This window comes from Hylaeus volcanicus, chromosome 1 (assembly GCF_026283585.1).
Source record: "Hylaeus volcanicus isolate JK05 chromosome 1, UHH_iyHylVolc1.0_haploid, whole genome shotgun sequence".
NCBI classification, from domain to species: domain Eukaryota; kingdom Metazoa; phylum Arthropoda; class Insecta; order Hymenoptera; family Colletidae; genus Hylaeus; species Hylaeus volcanicus.
The window spans coordinates 11,502,986-11,525,460 of record NC_071976.1 but is presented as its reverse complement, the minus strand read 5'-3'; the positions used below and the strand labels follow the sequence as shown (position 1 = coordinate 11,525,460).

Sequence of the window (22,475 nt, the reverse complement as noted above, 5' to 3'; positions counted from 1 at the left end):
TAGAGCCGGTATAATTGGATTTACCGCTAAGCAGAAATTACAAGACCCACTCGGATTTCGACGCACGTTTATCTAAACAAACTGAGTTACACTTGTCCTACTAGTTAACTAAACAGCTGTTTAGAACAACAGTCGTTAAACACAGTACTCCATTCGAAGGCACAGCAGTTCAATTATGTCCAACCTCCTTCGAATTCCTTTCGAGCATTCCACCGGCCGACTCCTTCGAGATTTACACTACTTCGTTCTGATTTCGCTATGAATATCAAACTTTGGAACTACCTTCATTTCTAACCTACTTTTGCTAGGAGCGTCCGTTCCTCGAAAAGAGTCATGCGGCTGACATCTATGCCGTCTGATTGTCCTTTGTAGGAGTCCGAATCTAAAATCAAGGTGGTTCTTGCGAGGCCAGGACGACTCGTAGAAAATCTAGTCGACTGGAACTTTGACCACTTCTTACCGCAAGGTTCGGTTAACTCCCACAAAGCCAAGTTCCTGCACGAGACTGCTGGACCCTGCAAGGCATGGTCGGTTTTCGTGGCCTTTAACCATCTTTCGCCGCAGTCTGGTATTAGTAACAAATGAAGAAATGGTTCCTTTTTGGCTCAAAAATATTTCATTTGCTGTACTCAATGGTGATTTCTTTGTAAAATAATCGGGTTTAATTTTCGTCGACAGATAATTATTATTTACGGAGTTTGAAACACCACGTATTCTCACCTATATTGGGTTCATTCATGAATAGTTTATTCGAATGGCTAGTCTTGCAATCTATATATTAGCGTGACCAGAAAGTAATGTCGTTTCTTTTACATTAATTTCTAACAAGTAAATTCATAACAAGTTTTTATTTTTAATCAATTGTGCTCGCACTCTTTACCAACAACCTTTTGCTATCTAGTGTCTAAATTTTCAAACTCAGATCGATACAAATCAATTAGTACACAATGACGTGATAAATGATAAACAAATATTGACATCTGCAGAAACGACATTACTTTCAGGCCCCCCTAATATATATATTTCAGATTAATCAGACTTCGTCAAGGCTTGGGATGGTTTTCACGTTTACACGATCGAGAATACGTTCGAATACGATCGAATTTCTCTGTAGACTATCCAAAGGCGTCTGACTGAACTATAATTCGATTCAAGATTTCGCGCTCGACTGAGTGTAAATATTGAGCCAACTCTGCGCGTATGAATTTCAAACAACAGTAAGCGAGGAGAACGTGGAGTAGCTTGGACAGTCGAGATAGGAGTGTATGGCCTAATCCATGGATTACCTGGTCCGGGATTAAGGCTACGGTGGCGACAGTAATTAATGTCTTGACTCTAAGGTATACAGTGCTGATATACGGCGTCTAAATTCAAAGATCGCACTATAAGAGTAATATTAAAACATATCTCAGAGTTTATCTCCTGAAAAATCTTAAATTGAAATGTCAAATCACTTGGTATAGTCATAACGTTCCTGAATAATAAAGATTAACACCATTAAACGACAAAACTTTTTTGCCCATTGAATAATAATTCAGAGGCCATTGCTAGAAAATCTAAGTGTTGTCAAAGAATAATCAAAACTACGAAGAAATATTATTCCCACGCTTTGCGAAGCACGCAGTATTCGAAGAAAGAAGTCAGACTCAACTATAGTTGAAGAAGATTCCCATCACGTGTACAGTGAGAGGAAGTAATCAGACCAGGAGTGAGTCAACGTATTCCACGTCTTAGCGTAATAAAGGCCGTGAACGTAGCGAGAATAATATTCAAGAAGAGTTTTCCTTCAATGCACGACGAATCTTGCTCGAATAACACATCTCCACGCGAGGATAATGAAAATATTGAAACGTCCCGCGTTTCGACTACCATTTCCACTTAAAACATCGATACTCGGTTCTTTCGAGATTGATTAATCCCCCCCAAAGTCGAAGTAGCGCCGAAAGGGTCGATCGTTTCATGTAATTAATCGCTCAGGTGGGTTTGTGGGATGCAAAGAGCGAAAGGTCGTTGCAAAAACATCGTCCTTAGGATGCTTCTGATTGAAACGGGGTTAACTCAATCCTCCCTTCGCCCTTGGAAATGTGACAAATAAGTTTTCAATACTCATCCTCCATTCGACTCGCGAGAATCTCCACTCGATAGAGTTTCGCTTAACCGAACGGTGATTCGTTCGAGTATCGAGTCTACTCGGGGAAGTTCCTCTCTCATTTGATAAACTCGCATTGCCAGGTTGCGATAACGATAGCGAAAAGACGGATGGCTCCCCGGGAACTTTATAATGCTGGAACTCAACAAGTAAAGACACAGGAGAAAGGAAGCCATGGTGGACTTAGCAACATCGTGCTTTGGCGAATTTTACTTTGAATATTCGCCATCGTTTCAGATGAGAGTTTGCGCGGTTATTGTGCATCCGAAATGATTGTGCGAGTCGCATTAAACGCGGCGCGTATTGTTGATCGAGTTTTACAAGCTGGGAATGTTACCTCGAGGGAGATTTACAGAGAGAAGTTTCCTTTATCCTTTCGCTGGAAGAGGAGTCTGTCATTAGTAACCGTTTTAAATAGAGCAAACGAGAAAGGAAGCTTTGAATGTAGTACGTATACAAATATGTAAGAATAACAAATAATAATTGATACAACTATAGATACAAATTTTCTTCGGTTAGTAACGAATTTATTAATCTAAACTGTAATTTATTGGCTAGAAAAGAATGCAATGGCCCATGAAACGAATTGATACGTACTGCAGGGATCCAAAGACGCAATTAGGCACCAAAACGTCTGTTTATTACACGAGGTAATTGTGATGGAGCGTACGAAGAATAAGGTAGAGAGAAGCCAGCGGAGCACCTACTCTGAATCAATTCAGAGGCAAACAGATTAGTGCTCGTGTCCACGTTCTCCTAAAACAAAGTTGCCACGCGACGGAATAGCCGGATTAGCGTCAATTCCTTCCTCATAAGCCAACGCGAAATGCCAGTTGCATCTGAATTCCATTAGAGACTGCTAGACGTAAAGTAAATTATTGCAAACGTGTGACTACTTCCCAGAAAGCCAATTATGCTTAAGATGGTACTATAAAATCAAAAAATCGGGCTAAGAATTAATTCTTGAGAAGCAATTATATTACGGCACGTGCATTTATTCAGAAATTAAGTAAATTACACATAGCCTATCGATAAACATGATTTAATTAAACCTTTTTAATTTTTTATGATTTAAATATGTTTCTTTTTTTGTTACTCAAATTCCCAGACCTGGATTTGCCAATTCATTTGAAGATGTTTCTGTCAATTTTCGTAAACAATATCTCCCCGAAGGTGGCGTTCGTGTTTCACAGTTGCACAATCGCAGGGAATAGGGAAAAAAGTTGGAAACAAGTTCGCATGGCACAGGAAATTGGTTTGCGAGACTGGAAGGTTATAAAGGAAAATCGTTAGCGGCGGAAACGCGCTTCCACCTCAATGGGGGAATGTCTCTCTTGTGATACCTTCCTTTGACACGTTTGCATCAAACATTCAATTGCGATAATGTTGATTTTTTTTTAAATTCACCGGTTCATGTCGATCGGGCTCTCGATTTTGTGCCTCGCTTCATTTCGTAATTATTCTACTGGAATTTTTATCGAAACATTTTTATAAATACTCTTCTAACGTTAAAGTTTTCCGTTTAAATCGAGATAATAATTTAGACGATGTATATAAATGGAAATGCAAAAGTAAAATTAAACAAAAATAAAGTTACTTAACGGTTTATACAACAAGTATTATACTTGGAGAAAATATTATGATTAGAAAGTTGTATCGCAGAGGGGCATTCGCGGAACAGAAATCGTACATTAATCGAAATAATTATTCGTAAGGGTTTACTCGCTGGAAGACAATTAACGACGACACTGCATTGAAGGAGTTTCTGCAAGGTGTACTCCGTTCGCGTAATGGAATTATTCGCTCGATTCCGCGACAAAGCGAGCGATTCTGCTCGATTTACCACCTACGTGAAAGCATCTTGCCATAGAAAATAAATTCGTTGCTTAATTAAGGAGATCCCAGGATTTATCTCGCCTTCCCTCGAATATTCACAAAATTCGTTACTGGTTAAAATAATATTTAGTCAAAAATAAATTCGAAAGAATAAAATTAAATTGCAGGTTCAGATTATTAATTGAATATCCATTACCAATGGAATTATTAAAGAAGATTCGTTTTAATTCCATATTAGGTATTAATTTAATAAACTTTTACAAACATGAAACACAATGTTACACGCTGACTAATAGTGCAGAAATAGATCTGGCGCAGAGGAAACAGTAATTAGGACAATTTTAACATTCAAGACGATGCAGCAAATAGCACACATGCGGTTTCGCCACTAACCTTCCATCTACACTACATTCTCACACACAGTTGATCTAGAATAAAAAATTCATAACGATATTATCATTTCAACCAGATCGGTGCTTTAAATGAAATTAAAAATGAGACACTTAGAATCCCTAACAGTTACTAAACCCACCGTAAAAATTATATTTCAAAAATAATAAACGTATACACAACAACATTAAATCAATTAATACACTTCTAAAATTCATAATCTCTATACCTGTTCTAAAATCATGAATACACATTTAGTATTCGCCGATAAAAAATCGAACGACCGGAAATTAAAGAAATTCGCGACAACACTGAAATTATCACGATACCATAAATGGCTGTTCTTACAAGCTGCAGGTAATAAAATTTTATAAACTCTCGTTGGAGACTGTGCGATAAGGAACACTCGGGAAAACGATTTCCTCGTTGCGTGTCACAGTAACGGCGCGTAAAAGTCTTTAACACCTGTTACGACATCGTGCTTCATGCAAAGTGGATTCGTAAACGGACAACAATTTTCTGATTTTTCCATCTTCCGTGCGATTGCAATCATCTGCATATTTTTCTTCAAACATTTCACGTTTCAAGCCTCCTCGCCATTAATGTGAAACGCTAGCTTAAATTGAAGTTGTTGAAAAGGAAAAAACTGTTGTTTTTATTTGAACAGTAGTTGTAGGACATCTGAATTTATATAATTTCTCATATCGTAGCTATTATTGATTTAGTATGAAACAGGAAACGAAGAAGGAATTTCCCAGCTATTTTAAGAACATTTAAAATGTCAATTGTCGTTGCGAATACGCTACCCTTTGATAACTCGTGACCTGACGGCTAAAGTGATCTATAAACACTTGTTCAATAGGTTACGGAAGCAACAATATATCTTCCGTGGCACTTTAGACGCACTATTCAACCGACAACACGTCACACATGCGCATTGTAGGCACGCTGAATTACACGACGATCAAACGTACCGATGAATTATTAAATTGAATAATTTATCTGCGTAACGTGAAATGCATTATCTGTTGCGCATTCATGTACGAAAACAACGATTATTTATAAACCCACATTATCATAATACCGAACAATCTCGCGAATACATGATTTTTATCCAATAATGTAGAATGTATATGCAAAAACGTTACTTTCATGTTAGTATAGCCAGTGATTTTTAAAATTGATGCAAAATTATTGTACGAATGAGATTATGCAAGAGTTAATCACAGTCCTGTACAAGTAACATTAATTAAACATTCGTACAACCAATGTTCTTCCTGTAACAGGATTTTAAATAACTCGAAGTGCATGAAGCAAATTTTTTTGTCTCTAAAATTAATCAAAATTCAAGATCAAGGAAATGGACGACGGTTGTTGCAGGTAGAGTAATTAATAAATAAATAAGACACGAAACGATGCTTCTTGCCACCATGACCGTGTTTTCATGCTCGCGGCCAACCAGCTGCCTTATCTATGGCACTTTAAAGAGGATACGGCGGTTCCGTTTCCTTAAAGCGGATACGTTCAATTTATCTTCACGCGGCACAGGGTCTCCAAGAATTTATGAAGAAAATTCGACCAGTGGATCCTCGTAAATCCAGATACAGAACCTGATAAACGACGAACGCAGGAGTCGCGTTTGCGCGGCGATCGCCGAGGGCTCCCCAGAATTCTTTTCGCCCTGTGAAACGTCGATTTTTCGAGCACGGATTTAACGAAACGCGAACTCAGCCTGGAGCCCGTCCGAATGCTTCTTGAATTTCAACGGATTCTCGATGATCGATATCTCGACGAGGGCGCAGTCTCGAAATGCATGGATCCTTTCGGAGCACTCGATGCGAACACTGGCTCGATATTACTCGAATATAACACGCCGAGAAGGCTCGAGAGAAACCACGACGGTGCTGAACGAAATACGGAGGAAGTTTTAACCCTTTGCAGCGATGTACACGATGGGGAATATATTTTACATCGGGACATCGGTTTACCTCTTTGATGCACACACTTTTGGAGGTGGAGGAGTTCCAAGTTGCATAGGAAATTATTTTAGAAGTGATGAGGGGAAAAGAAACTGAGTGGCGAATAATACGAGCCCTTGTGCTTTTAGTTAATTTATGGTAGATTAAGAAATGTGACACCAGTATTAACACGTTGACCACCACGTCGTCCATATATGGGTGATAAAACTCCATTTGCTCGATGTCCATTAACTCGACAACATTTATCACGCTATTATATAAAAGACGAATCATGCCCGAGACTTTTCAAGAAATTGTATTCACTCTTACAGCTTTCTTGGCAGCGGTTTTTCGATCTTCATCGTTTAACGCTCTCGTAACAGTCACGACAGCGCCTTCCTGTCTGATACTATTTCCTTTCCACTATTTTCAACAATTTTGGCTCCACAAACATATGCATGGAATTCTGGATATCTACAACCGCAGTCTTCTATATCTACACAAACTTTTCAGAACTTTCCTAAATAAACGATAATTCATCTTGTACTACTAATCTTCTTTATTTTCAAGCTTTTTGTTTGGAAGTCCCCGCTCCTTCAAACCACATCTTTTTATTTACAAGTTCCTTACAAGGCCTAATCGATATCCCGCTTTACAATAAATTTGGAAAGTGCAAGTTTACATCGAGAACAAGAAAGTTCAGTGGCGAATATCGACAGCACCGACGAGCAGAATATTCCAATTTCACCAATTGGAAAGCTACAGGCCATAAAGCACGAATTCCGTTTGATTAAAAAGAAGCAACGTGCACCAAAATAGGAAGGTGGTTGTGCATAACTGAGGCAAACTGACGGCGGGAACAATACAAGGCTCTGGGTTATGAAAGGCCAGTGAGTAGTAAACATTGAGCCTCGCAGGATGGTGTTTGAGCGCGCATAATATGCCACTGTCGATGGATATTTGTAGCACAACGACAGTCCCTACCGCAATGTGTATATGCAGAGCAAAGAACTATAGCTGATATAATACTGCATGCACCGCATTCATAAATGTATATAGATACTGTGCGAGTATTCGAGCGTAAGCATATCTTGAACTTTCGGAGCCGATCAATATTTAAAAAATAAAGGCGAGCTCTGCTTTGTCTCTTAAAGTGTCACGAATATTTTTAAGCATATTAAAATAAAAAAATTGTCGTCCTTTTTACTTCACAATTATAAAAAATTACCCTGCTGAGTTATTTTATATATCTTCGTATAAATTTAATTTTAACATTTTATCGCATTCTCAAGAGTATGATATCTCAAAAACAAAAAGCAATTTTATCGCTCACGAACCGCTTCACCCTCATAATTTCCAGAAAACGATTTATATTACCCTTATCTTCAACCGTGCGAAGCACATTTCTGGTTATCGTAGAAAATGCATAACTCCGTTTGAAAACTGTTGCATCCGGGCGCGCGCAACGCGGAAAGTAACGGGCGACTGTCAAACAAACAGAGCAGCGAGGAATATCGAGCGCGGTTAAACGAAAAGCGAGATTAAGAAAATTCAAATGAGAAAAGTTATTTTTTCCCGCGGGAAAAGTGATATTTAAAGAGGAGAGCATCTCGTTGATGAATGAAACAGCAAAGTGAAATTCCGCCTGGCGGAGTCTCGCTCAAATATTTTCTCGCCAAACGCGCGCCGTAGACAACCGAATGTTCCCGTTGGCGAACTTAATCGCGACGAAATCGAATCGCGGGACACAGACCGGCGTTGCTCTGAGTGTTCCATGAGAAAAAGAGATTAATTTCGCGTGTACTTCTAGGGAAATAGAAATAACAAGTCAAAAGAAGAAAAAAATTTGACCTATCTCTCTCTCTTTCTGGAAAATTTCTATAAAAATTTCAACGCACCGTACGCTTTATACCATTACCTCTTGGATGCAATTTCTCGAAGAAAGGAAGACGTTGAATCATTGATGTCCACGAGCTGACGTAAAATCCCAAGCAGGTAATTAGACGATTCGCGAGGAACATAACCCGAGCGACTCGCGCGATTCTAGAAGAGGGAATATCAGCAACCTCAAAGGAATCAAAGCAACTTAAAAAGGTGCCCGTTAAGATTTAGAACAAAAACCCAGCTTAATTTAATTTCGTCTCTCTCCGAGAAGACCACGTAATCCTTCATTCCCCGTAAAATCTGGTTAATTCGCGTCCCCGTGGGAAAACGAAAGCTCTCTTTTTCGAATCCGCAGCGACTGTCGTCAGGGCTTCTTTCGACCTACTCGTTGAATTATTCAGACTTGCAACTTTTATGAACTTCCCAGGAAGGGTCGTGCTACGTGCTATCCCCAGTGCATACGCGAAGCAAGCGGGCTTTCCATCGGTTTATTTTTTTTGTCGAACGGAAGAGATCGGTATAGATCTGAATTTAGATCGCAGTTCAAGCGAAGACACTAAAATTGGCGGACTTTATATTTTTGTTATTTATATTCAGAAGTACCTTTGGTTGGACCGAGATCAATTTTTGACACATTCGCGACCGGTTTCAGCTTCAATTTTATTGTCATTATATATGGAAATTCAGTGGAATGGAAAACAGGACAATGTGACAAATATATATTTTTAACGTCGTTTTAATTTCCACAATTTTTAAGGTATTTCTTGCATCGAATTGGAAATACATGAATGCTACGAATCGATAATTTTCAAGTGGCTGTCGAGCCAATTAAAAATGGAGATACATCAAATCGTTTCAACGTTTCCAGATTTTCCACGTATTTTTTTGCAGACGTAATTCTTGCACATCTTCGTTACAATCTCCCATTCAAACGAACAGCGTGAACCTGTCGAAAGTAAGAAAAGTTTGAACGGCATGTTAACTTCTCTCTGGTTGAAATTGATTAAACGGAAACACCTTGCGGTTAGTGCTGCTGGCGATAGACAAGCAGGCTTGCTGCCAAAGATACGATCAACCGCACCAAAGCCAGCAATATATTTGTTATACAACCACGGGGCACCAACAATACAACCGCGGATTGCAGAAACGTGTTCCAGTTACAAAACGGAAGTTCTCGAGTTTTTCATAACTTGTTTTCGAATTTTACTTGCATCGCGGCTTTTGTTCGGGAACTATTCGAGACTTCTGTTTTCGCGTTTCACTTGGATTGGAACTGAAATGATTGACAGAAAATTGGGAATTTATTTTTCGCGGCGGACAGGTTTGTTCGATTTAGAAAAGAATGAGATGGACGACGAAAATTCTGGCTGGAAAAAGACTTTTAAAGAAGCCATCCAGACATGACTTTGTGTAAATTCTTTATTCTTCTTTCGGGCTGAACCACCTTTGCCATCTGACAATATTCTGGAACATTTGTATTGACACTAAGTTAATAAGTGAAGTTGATTTACTAAAATTAATTACGAGGGAACAAAAATAAATTTGTCATTCTACATGGATAAAAGTCAGCATAAGTAAACCTAGTGTTAATATAAATCTTTGTTACATCTAGAATTTTCAATATTAATTTAAATATACTGCGTCTTTGAATTTGAATAATTCCAATGTCTTTCAATTTTTACCAAAGAACCCAAAGAGTAATCAACGGATTCGTGACAAGCGTCGCATTCCAGGGCCTTGAAGACGTCGCGTGTGTTTCCCAACGACGATATGATTGATACCGAATCATTACCATGATATTTCCATTTGTTTTAATGCTCCGTACACAAAGAGTCGACGGGGGAACTGGGTTATTCTCATTTCTCGCACGATTAAATCACTCATCTAAATTCAGCAATTTCAAAGAATATTCCGTCGCGATGACTTTCGTCGTGGTGGGCAAATTTATCATTTTAATAACGTCCACGATTTCGGCAACGAGGATCGATCGTCGCGAAGTTCAACGGTGGAAGAGCACCAAGAGTTCCGCGATGCTTAATTGATGTACGAAGTTGAAAAGTTGAAAAATTAATTACGTCGCCCTGAGAATGTCGCCTTTCTATGTTCGGTACGTCGACGCAATATACGAGCAATTTACGTCAATTTTCGCGCATAGTTTGAAAATCAAATTTTGTTAGGTTACGCAGAATGAAACAAGTTGGGCTAATTGTTTGATCAATTTTGAGATTACCCTGCGGCGAGGGCGATACAAATTATACGATCGTGTACTTTTTCCAAAAACTCATTATACGAATAAAAAGTTTTACATTCATTCGTTTCTCTTTAATGCAAATATGAAGAAACATTTCATTGTTCAGCGGATTATTAAGCAAATGTATGTAGTAAGTTACGTTTAAAGCTTTGGTGTCCCACAAAAATAGGTTTCTATGGCCCCAAAATAATAAAATATAATATTTTCGCGCATTCATCTATCCACGAAACAATTTTATCTAAATTGTAAGAGGTTCACCAAATATTTATGACATCGTCTAAACTTTCTAACACTTCCCAGATAAAATGTCGAGTGCAAAGGGTAAAGAACCACTGACCAACTGGCACGTAGCTCGATACATCACGTAACGAGGCTCTGACCTCCACTTTCGAGGTTAACGATACAAAGCCTCCCCCAACTTTTAATCATCGTCCGCGGAATTATCATAGAGCAACATTGTTCGTCCCATCTGCATCGGTGGGACGCGCACACTCGAGCCTTTCCCAATATATGCAGCGAGTAGTTTGAAAACTTTTTCCTGCACACGGCTCGATAGGCCGCGCTGCGCTTTACGCGCGCCATGTGCGCTCATCGGCAATTGAGAGAGGCCAATATGAACCAATTTCCTTTTCCATCGCACAGCCGACACGCTTGTATCCCTCCCCCCTTCCCGACTGCCGGTAGTCATGGCTCGGAGGATTAAAGTTAAGAGTGGCGAAATTCACGTACCTGTTCGAGCCGTGACACGCGATGCTCTCGTTGAAGCGCAGGAAGAACGAGGATGCTCGGCTCCACGATCGATCCTCGATCCCTCGCTGACTTCCTCAACTTCCGGTAAACACAGAGCCGTTCACACATCACTTCGTAACATTTCGGATCTCTTCGATGGCCCAGTCTTTCGGGAGTGCATCGTCAGGGAACTGACACTATAATTTTTATATTATTAGTTTATATTTAGTTTAGACTAGTTAGATTAGTTTAGATTGGATTTCTTCTTTGGTTTCGTACAATCTTTGTGCATTATGCAAGATACTGATAGATTTACTCAATTATGCACTTGGTAATATGCACACTTGTTTCGATTAGTCTAAATTGTCCAACATGTAGCAAACACAGGCATCACCTTGTTCACATATTGCTGTGAACATTTGGACTTGTTTTTTGATACTGTCCAATATCTTTCAAGAGTGCATTATACAAGTACCTCCATTCTCGTATTATGAACTCGGATGTCATTCACACTTTTCTTTGACAAGTCCAATTTCGCCTCGTGTCACTATCAACTTCGAAACTATCACTCCGAAATGGTTCGCACTTCCCCGAAGGAAAACAAAACAAGTGCGCCTCTGCTCGTCATACTCGCGAGTGCCTGTCTTCGAAATCCGCGTGTCCCCGCCGGCTTCTGTCGATATTCGAGCTACGCTTCCAATGAAAACGGGAATTTCACCATATTCTGGATCGAGCCTCTCGATCAGGCCGAGCCTTCTCCCGAAGTCGACTTTGTTTACTCTCACCCTCGCCTCTCGTGATTGACAGGAGCTCTTCGGACGAAAAAAAAGAAGAAGACGTGGACGTGAACAGGTCGTTCTCTATATCGTTTCCCCGACGATTTCCCCGGTCACGTCTCTCCAAACACGATCCATCAGACAGTCAACTCTTTCCTTGCTCGAATCTGCGTGTAACGACTCGTTCCTCGGTTTCTTCAGCTGTTGGCCATCGATCATCGCGATCGTTGATCACACGGTCGTCAGAGTGGAAGAACGCTTGGTTGTCACCGAATTCTTCGATGCAAGTGCTAATTCCTTGACCGATCACTTTTTCAATCGGTTTTCTTTTCGATTTTCTTTTATTCGATCAAGACGAAACTTTTCATCGGTGAAATTGTTGTTTTAGTAGTTTTCGGGGTGAGCTCGCGATAGGGGTTCGCACGCACAGATCTGTTTGGGGCTCTTGTCCTGTTGCTTTTCCGTCTTCTCTGTTATCTTCGCGGTGGGAGGTAGAAGGGGGGAAGCGATTGCGCTCGCACGAGCTCGCGGAGAGTCGCGATGCCGACGAGCCGGTTGGACGTTCGTCGTACGACTAGACCGGGTTCTTGCCGTTGACCTGGACCCGCCTTGCGGCGCTTGCGCCGCGGCGCCAAATTCTGCCCTATCCGGAAAACCGTCCAACGCATGACGCAACGCATCGTAACGCCCTGTGCTGTTGTTTTCTTCACCCGCGTGCGTACCCACCGCCACGCATTTTTCGCGCCACGCATCGCGCGGACACCAAACTTCTCGAAACGTAAGAAAAATTTTATGGCCGTCCACAAGCTGTATCAAACTAAAGCTACACCTGTGTGAATGGTTATTTTTTGGTAACTGAATGTAAAATAAAAAGGCGTGAATAAATTTCAAGAAGCTTCATTTAAATACAGTGAATGGATGAAGTGACACCTGGTTTTTATTCAATAAATAGAGAGAAGCTTAAACTATTTCAAACCTAACGAAAATTGAATATAAAAGGAAACCACACAAATGAACATCCACTTCCTCCCTTTAAAATTTTCCCTTAAAAAAATGTTCCCTAACCAGATTAATTCTCACACATATTGCAAACAATAATCGAATTTCCATGAAAATCGTCAACATCTTTCATGTTTAGCAAGCTGAAAGGGTGCAAACGACTCCAGAGAGAAGCTTCCGTTCCTTTATTTTTAAAAATAGCGAAACAAGTGTTATCCTCTACGCATCAAGGGATTTTAATTAGGAAGGACACTCGTTAGTTTCCCCGGCTAATATAAAAGCAGCAAGGTACAGAGCGGCTGTTTTCTTTGTACATAAAGACAGTGGTCTCGAGTTTTTCGCATCGATCGTGTGCTTTTATGATGTGTCGTCGACGCCCCCCATCGGTGGACGTGTTTTTCCAACGGAAACGAATTTTCGGGATGATAATGTCGGATAGTGGAAGCGAAGATAATGGACTCCTGAAAGCTGTGGTCAATCTAATACAGAAATGCGGTAAAAAAAGAAAGTACCGTGTGAAGCAGCCTGGCCATGTTATTCCGACTTTTTGCACATCCAGAAAATGTTTTCGTCCAGAGATCGCTCCACGTCGATCGCGAAAGTGATTTTAGGAAGTGGCGAACGTAGCTCCGAGGCTCTTTACGGTGCATTAAGCGTGAAGAACAAAACGGTAGACAGACTTCAGGCGCGGAGTTCGGCGGATGAAAGTTTTCTTCGATTGCAGCCGACGCGTTTGACTTTAAATTACCATTAACGCCCGTATTCGCGAATAACAGGTAGAGGTAATGAGAAGGAAATTTAATACGAGGAAAGTTGGACCGATGTGCGAGTCAAGAACGAGTTCTCGTAACTCGTCGAATCGTGACTCGACTGACTGCTGGCAAACGAACGCGATTCTGTAATCTTCGCGATAGTGACCTTTGACGTTTCCAAGCGTTTCTCGAGTAACGCTCACGAAATTTTATCGATGCAACCGATACAACACTGAGCACCGTGTTTTCTAATAGGGAGACATCTCTGCACCTTATCAATTGATTGATTAATATATTTCTCCAGAATTGTGTCTTTCTTAATATTCTTCTGATATTTCTTTTATTATTTCTACTATTATTTTTACTAAATGTGTGCTTTACTTCGGTAAAATTGTGTTAATGAAGTAATGATTACAATTCGCAGAAAAGCTAGCCTGTCGGTGCATGTTATTCTTCTTGCAATACTTATTCGAAATTTATTATACGGAGATGTATCGTTTTAAAATGAGAAGCACATGTTATTTTTGTTTCACCAAAATTTCCATTACATAACCAATGAGATTGTACAGCTTTATCTTTTTTTTTTTAAATTGTGTGCGCCAATCGTTCAATCTTCCTAGGAAACCTCCAGAACGTCCCTCTGCGTGATTATTACAAGGAACGATTTGGGCGTCGTGAATTAGTCGTCAAATTGACAGCAAGAAATTCAGGCGGATTCAGGCGAGTGCAGAAGCGTTTCCGGTGGGCGACGCGCCAACGCGGCAGGTGGCTTTCTGAAACGCCTCGCAGTTAAACGAATAGCCGGAGGCGCGGACGAAGTAATTTCCACGTGAAAGTAATTCGAGTGGGCTCGGCTGGTGTTTCGTTTCAAAGAGTGGCGAGCGAGCGAATCGAGACGAAAGCTTTTCGAAATTCTCGCGAGAGGGGGAGGTTTTTAAAGGCTTCCTGGGTTCCCGTTGCTTTCTTTGCAACGTGACTAGACGTACCGCGAAAGTTGCCTGGAACGACAAATCTCGCGTTTTTCGCGAATAGTTCCTTTCCCAGAATCGTGAACCGCGTGTTGAGCTTTTGAACAAGGTGCAGGCTTTAAAATAATATCTGCTTTCTGTCAGAAATTTACGATCTTTTAGTCTCGGAAGTCTTTCTCTTGAAATTCCCATTTCTTTTTATTTATTTGCACGTATAGGATATGGGAGGATTGCTATGCGACAGATGCCTGATTGGGTCACCTAGTAGAAAACAGTACCATAGATCCACTCCCAAAGTCGTCCCTATTCATCCTTCCTGACACTAGCCGCGCATAAACTTTTACGACACCTGCTACTAACACCATCCACAAAATTCCGTCCAACGAAATCGCAATCCTGAACGATGGGATGTATTTTCGTACTCCAATCGGATTTCTCAGGGAAAGCTGAGCTTCGAACAAGCGTGAGCTTTAATCAGGGAATTGTTTTCGTTTACATTTTTCGTCCACAAACATTCGAATCTTGAAATACGTTTACGAGGATTATTAGTGTGGGGTATAAAACATTTTCTCTTTTTTTTTTGTTAACGATAAAGAATATCAGAATTAAATGTAGTCACAGTTTCAACAAATAAAGTTGTTTTACCATCAACACATCACAGAATAGCCGTCGAGAAGCATGAAACATAACTACTCGTTTAACGTATATACTATTTTCCATACGATAGTAGAAAATATTTAATACTACAAATATCCCTATCGAAAATAATAAGCCAGCAATTTATTTCCATTTTGTTGATACCCCCATTTCGGCAGAATAACCGCGACAGTTTCGTTCGAGGCCAAGTAATTCTCACAATTAATTTAACCAGCGTTTCGTTAAGTTTCCAAGCGCACCGAGAGCGAAATTTCGCGTTTCATATTCCTCACTGCGGGATTTCCAGCGACGACGGGGGGTCCGCCAGCAATTTTTAGTCGCGATTCGTCAGGAATTCTCAGCAACAAGTGTTGGGGCGTGCGAGTGCTTTTTGGGTCGTGTGTGCTGCGACTATTATTTGCGATTCAGTTGCCCTCGTCTACGGACTATAGTTGTACAGGTAAAATCCAGCTATCGTTGTAGGACAGAAGTCCACGCCACGATCGGTAATCCGATCTCGCGTACGCCCTGTGCGCGTTTTATCGAACAGAGCACTCCGCCGTAGTACTAATAATGTCAGTTGCAACGAGACACTCCGTGAAACGCATCGATATGTCGGTGGCTGCGATGCATCGACCCCCTGGCGGCATATAGAGTATAATTCTGGGCTGAAGTCGATGTGGTAATTGAATCCCTCGTCGTTTAGCACGGTCGCTGACCAACATTTCATATTTATTCTGGTTTTTTTTTATTAGTATTTACTGTGATTTGTAGCTAACTATTCCTTCTTTTGACACAATTTAAGTCTATTTAACCAGTAACCCGTTTTAATTTGTCATTATTAATTCATCTTTCTCTTTAATTAAGACCGAGTCGATATTTTCGTTAATTATTTTCTACAGTTTGCAGCAATTCTTGTTCATTAATTTCTGTAATAGCTTCTTTAAATATAGTTAAATTAATGAATATTGGTCTGGTAATTACACATCTGATATATTCAATTCGTTAGAAAGAAAGGAATTCAATTTCTGCAATGGGAGAAGAAATATGCGAGCTTCGATATTAACGTACGGAATCCCTATTGATTGCATTAAAGCGGTCTGCGGTAATCCGCATTTTTATATACTAGAAATTTATCGAAGTCATAGGAACGAAGGTTTAATGACCTGTACGTTGTTATTATAAATGAAGAGGTCGATTGTAGTAGACCCACAGTGGCTTACGCCGCGGTAAAAAGAAAGAAGTTCGCCGCGCATAAATCAAACGAAGCCAATATAATCGTATCTTTTATGCTCTGCTGGGTTACCTGGAAGAATTTATTCGGCGAGTAGAATAAATTGTCTTGTTAAAACAGAAAATGCTCGGTCATAATTGGAATGCATTAATCCTCTAAATTTGAATAATTTTTTTTTTTCAAATTACTTGATATTTTGGCTGCAAAATGTGAAGCTACCTTCGTTCCCACGGAGGTCTTCGATCGACAAAGTATTTCTGCGAGCGTGCTTTCAAATCTCACGTTAACGCTAAAACCTATTTTTAGAGGCAGAGGTGAGCAGATTTGATTTGGATAACAACGTAACTAGTAGAATCAACTTGAGGCAATTTAATCACGACGATATTGGTCGGTTGTATATTATTTTGTAGTAACAGAATATATCATTCTAAAACTAGATCTGTCTTGCGATATTTCTGAATAAATTGTGCAGAATCTCGAGCGATCATTCCTGACCTAAATATTCTGACTTAATTCCTTCCAAAGATACAAATCCCTTCGTTTACTCTTCACGAGTGCCTCGAACCTATTGAAAATCTAGTTGTGCAATTTCTGAAATAACCGATCGTCGTTCAATCTCGTCAACATGCAGAAGTAGGGACCATTAATTTGTCGCACGATCTGGGTGGAACCTGAGACAAGCACAGAGAGCTTCCCCGAGGCGGCAGAAGCTGATTAGCGGTACGATTTCATTAAGAAACTGCTTGGTTTCCGCGTTCCTCGGAATTAATGCTAAAATATTCCGCGCAGACGATGTTTATCGTCTGCTCTTGGCGGCGATCGCTTAACTACTGGCAGACGTCCTGGACCGAAATTTTACGCCACGGGAAGCCGGAGTTAAATAATTCACCGTCGAATGTACACAACGATCCGCGCAATATTCCTCTTCCGGTCACGGTTCTTCTGCGGGGGGACGTTTTACACTAGAACTATCTATGGCCAATGTATTCCTATTGTAAATGTTACAATTAATGGAGAGGGACTCCACTACTTTGTTCTGCAGGCAATTTGCAAGGCACTTTGATATTTTAAATTGAAGGTGCTGTCAACAGTCGTCAATATTGTTATTAGTTCTTCTAAAGTTGGTATTATTGGTCCTCTAAAATTCAGGAATCAAAATTAGTGGATACAGTAGTTCCTCGATCTATCGATTTAATAGGAAAGTTGCACCATGGCATCGATGTTATTTTTATTTTAACCTAGATGGTCTGTAAACTTTGCCTCGTGATCCCTGTTGTTAAGAAGAATTTCTTAAAAAAATTAGAAAAAGAAAGAATTCCTCGTTCGCGAGGACGGATAATCCGGAAGTCTATAATCGAGGATCAGATAAGCGAGGGTTTACTGCATATAGCTTTCTTAACCCTCACACGGCGAAGAATACGTCTCTTTAAACTCGACCTTATAACGCGAAGCTTCTCGTTCGACACTTCAGTTAACTTTTATGGTGACCGGAAGAGAACGTATCATCTTTTCATTCTACTAAAATAAGTTAAACTAGCATAATATCGTTTCGTCGTTAGATTTGCATCAGGCGTGATGCGAGAGTGTTGTGCCACCTTACCTAAAGACCATGAAGAAAGCTTGCATGAGGTGTGATGGCAATAGTAGTAAAATAATAGTTACATTAATACAGTCGAAGTAAAATACGTTTCTCATAGATTTACACAATTTTTTTCATTAAAAATTTCATTAATAACACACACTTTGCAGTAGGACGAAACGATTTCAAAATTAAATTAATAGTTAACCTGAATAAAAACCAAAAATTTACTATGGAGCAATAAAAAAAATTTGAAATCTCTTAGGGTCAAACGCTCGTGGAACAAGGAATAAAAAAGCCCTATACCGTTTTGCGATTTGATCATTCGTTACTGAGATATTTGCGATTGAAGTTTACCATGTTGGGACTCTCGACGCGGCCCGCTCGGAGGTGGGGTTTGTTTACCTCTGGGTGCGCGCGCGTGCTCCCGCACGTGACTATGAGTTCGCGCGCATGCAGTCACAAGACTAAGCGCTCGCGCTCACGCGGTACAGGGTTCAGCGCTATGCCCGTGCGGTACAGGGTCCAGCTCTCAAAACTTTAACTGCCAATATCTCCGCAACGAAGCATCGGTTTGAAAAATGGAAAAGGACTTTTCGGTTCGTATTGACACTAGGTATTCATTTCCCAGAGATGTTTTATATTTTCATAAATAATGCACGAACTATGTGTTCTTTTAAGTGTCGAGGGGGTACCTGCATTTAATATTAGGTTGTCCCAAAAGTATCTTTCGCTTTATTAATAAGTAATACATGCACAATAGTTTATCTTTTATGTTACATTACTGAATTGTGCACGATTCATTTTGCTCCATTACTGTTACATCCTGAATATCTATGAAGTTAGATTGTCTATTTTTATAAACACGACCACATAAAATAATTGAGTGCAACTCACGAAAGAAACTTTCGGGACAACCTAATATCTCCCAACTCTCCACGAAGATGCAAAAAGAGAAATCGGATCTTGTATAATACTCGAAAATTCCTGACTGCCCTCGCGGCAGACGTCTGGAAGGAAATTTCACGGCGCATGAACCGAGCATTAAATAATCCACCGTCTAAAATACAGAGTGGGTGGCCAGAATCCCGGGAAAGTCGCGCGTTAACTCCGAAAAAGACGGTGGTCAACGAGCGCCGCGGCATTCCTCTTCCGGTCACGGTTCTTGTTTGAAACGGACGTTTAAAACGTTTCGCGAGCGGCGACAAAAACATTTGAATCGGGGCTATCCGCTTTGTTTCACGCTGCTTTGCATCGTAAAAAGTGGCCGACACGGTTTCACCCTGAAAAACGAAGCAGCATTTTCGGTGCGGTGTCCGTAACATGTTTTTCTCCGCTTTGTTAGCGAAAGTTGAACCTCTGGATGAAATTACACTCTTCCACAGGGTTTGTGGGGCACACCGAACGGTAAGTTTATGATACAGTCATCGTCGATGGGGTTGGGACGCAATATATTTGTGCATCTGTTGTTCAGTCTATAAAATTTTTATGAAGAAATTGACAAGAAGGTTTGGGTTAAGGTGTTCTTGAGGACAAGTTGCTGCTACAGAACTTGGAAGAGTAAAGAAGAGAGCAAGATCATGTTCAGATTGAAGCTGTGGAGCAATCGAATCGCTGATTTCAGAATCGGGAATTGAAGAACACGGGTAACCACAAATTTGCGAAGGGGATTACGAATCAATTGGATACACGTCGACGTTTAAACCGCCCAATCGATAGCTGGTGAATTGAATTATAAAGTTAACGTAGCTACGCATTCGGATTGGTCGTAAATTTCTAGAGAGTGGACCGGGAATTCGGACTTCTGCGCTGCTATTTCACGCGTTCCGGAGTTTAGCTACTCGTCAATTTAACAGTTTGATAGTTTTCAAAGAAATTTTGTGAAGAGAGGCAGTTTAATTTCATAATTTACATTTTTAACGCTATAAGTATAGTTCAGAAACAGATTACAACTCGGAAGAATATTTTCTACATTACCATATATTAATAAATTTTAAACTATGCAATTTAATAAATTTAAGAAGTGAGAAATTTCAGTCTGGAACCAAGCACCTTTAGTTGTGCAACAAATCAGATTAGTTGTTCTGACATAAATCTGGAAGAGCGTTTAAGGTCTGGCAAGCAGCCAAATGAAGTTTCGTTTCAATTTCCATTGATTCGTGTCAAAGTGAATATTAATGCACGGAAATTCATGCTAAGCACATCGAAGCCATAATTTGATAAGGTGCTTCGGTAACATCACACATATACCGAAATTTGGAAGTTGCTAATTCCCCACAGCTCGATAGAGTTAAGTGTGCTCGTGCATTGGGTCATGAAATTATGAAGACAATGTACTCGTATGGCGTTCTCATAATTGCTGCCTGTATTTACGTTGTCAGCACGTCATACTTTATAGAGGCAAGAGCTCTTAAAGGGTACTGACATACGTGTGCATTTATGTTTCAGGAAATTTTAAATTCTGTAACACAGAACAATTCTCATTGCGTTTAAATAAAATAAAATTGAAAACAATTTATCTTTGCAGAGGTTAACGCAAAAGTCGCCAAATTAAATATAAATTTTATTCCTCACACTCAAAACTATTTGAATAAATATATCCACATTATTTTATTATTTTCACTGTCGTGATAATTCACATAGTTGCACGACGAACGTTGCACGAAGCACGCCTGCAGGAAATGCCTCGAATCGGTGATATATCTCGCGCTTCCTGTTTCATTCGTTGAACCAACATCATATACCTTATCGATTACACGTTTACCTTCATGTATCTTCGGTTGAATAAACGACTTATCTGTGAGCGGTAATTTTGCGTCGTTTACAGCGCGTCGTTGTGTGTATGTACTCAGGTGCACGCTAGTTATCTCGGTGCATCTAAAATGCACTGAACATGACCGAATTACTCCATCGACGGTCTTGCAGGGGCGCGTCTAAATGTAATTTAATTTTACACGAACGAATGGCACGTGTTTCGCTCGGTACTCACCGAAGGGGAAGAAATTACTCGACGCAAATTCGATGAAAATTTTAAGCGCGTTCGTGTTCAACGTATCGCTTTTTTCTTTGTGAATTTTACGGTTAATGGACGTTAATCTCTGTATTTAATCCGTAGTTTAGCAATTCAATCCTCGTTCGATTCGTACATAGAACGGAAACGTCATGGAATATGTACTTGGATTCGCTCGATCGAAATCCGTTCCATCGAACCTTCATCGAGATATGGTTAAGGAAATACGGTTATATTTGTTGCGCGTTGCGGTGAAGTAATCGCTTCGAGCTGTCAGGAACACGTGGAACAGAATTATTCATTCGTACGTCATTATTAAACAGTTTAAACTAGAATCACAATGGAGTTCCTCTGGTAGTTGGTAACATGCATTTGGCTTAGGTACGCGTGAAACATAATTTGCCAAATCTATGCAAGATTGAAGCAACTAGGACGTTATAAACGTGTCGAGTCCCTCAAATGCAAAAAATACTTCATTTATTCGTTATCAAAGTTATCAGAAACTTGGAATTGGATTCACGTAGACTTGAAACTTTGGAGGACTTTAATTTGTAAATTTCATTATAAATATCATTGTAGATTTCTTTAATTTATTGGGTTAGTTTAAATAAAGGGATGAAAGGGCACTCTTTGACGTTTGAAGCAATATGGAAGTAGTTGATCGTGTTTTCACAAACCCCGTATTTGTACCCATGCTACAGACCAGCGAGCAGTCGATCAATTTGTTTTATTGGCCAGTCGCTCAAGCATAACAATAAGCATTCCCATTGGTATCAATGAATCCGAGGTTCGCCACAAGGGACGCACGAAACTGATTTCTCTGGTTTCGATAAAGCTGCAACATCCCAGCCAAAGGTTGATTTACACGAAATATATAATAAATTTATGCTTCTGGTGCAAAAAGGAACTATGTATACATAATTCAAATTTTTACGACCAAAGGCATCCAAATTTTATTGCGTATACAGATGGTTTTATTTAGAGTTTAACATAAACGAGCATATTCCTTACTATTCCATATTATAAGTAGCGTATCTATTTTCCCTTGGATTTGTTAATAATAATCTGTTGGTCAACGAAAGACACGAGATTGATGCGATTTTCATTCACGGAGGAAGTCGACAGTCGGGAGAAGCACTTTAGCTGCAGAGAGACCGACTTCCTGACAGTAACTGTCCACCTGTATCAGTGTCCTCCGATTTAATTAAAAAGTTTCGCGAGGCGGGTGGCGTTGGTAATAAAAAGTCCGCGATAAAAAATCCTAAAAACTTGAGAAAACTGATTTCACACAAGTTATTACAGTGCTTGATCTCGTGTCTGGTGG

General features: G+C 40.0%; 1 protein-coding gene across 4 annotated transcripts in view; it reads right to left on the bottom strand.

The window, feature by feature from the left end:
• The window catches only part of LOC128875233 (5-hydroxytryptamine receptor 1), a 115,301-nt gene extending 102,768 nt beyond the window's left edge, over positions 1–12,533 (bottom strand). For all 4 annotated transcript variants that reach the window (XR_008456770.1, XM_054120623.1, XM_054120648.1 and 1 more), the window contains exon 1: positions 11,198–12,533. The gene's annotated coding sequence lies outside the window, so the exon portion shown is untranslated. The remainder of the gene's footprint in view (positions 1–11,197) is intronic.
• Positions 12,534–22,475: the final 9,942 nt, after the last annotated feature.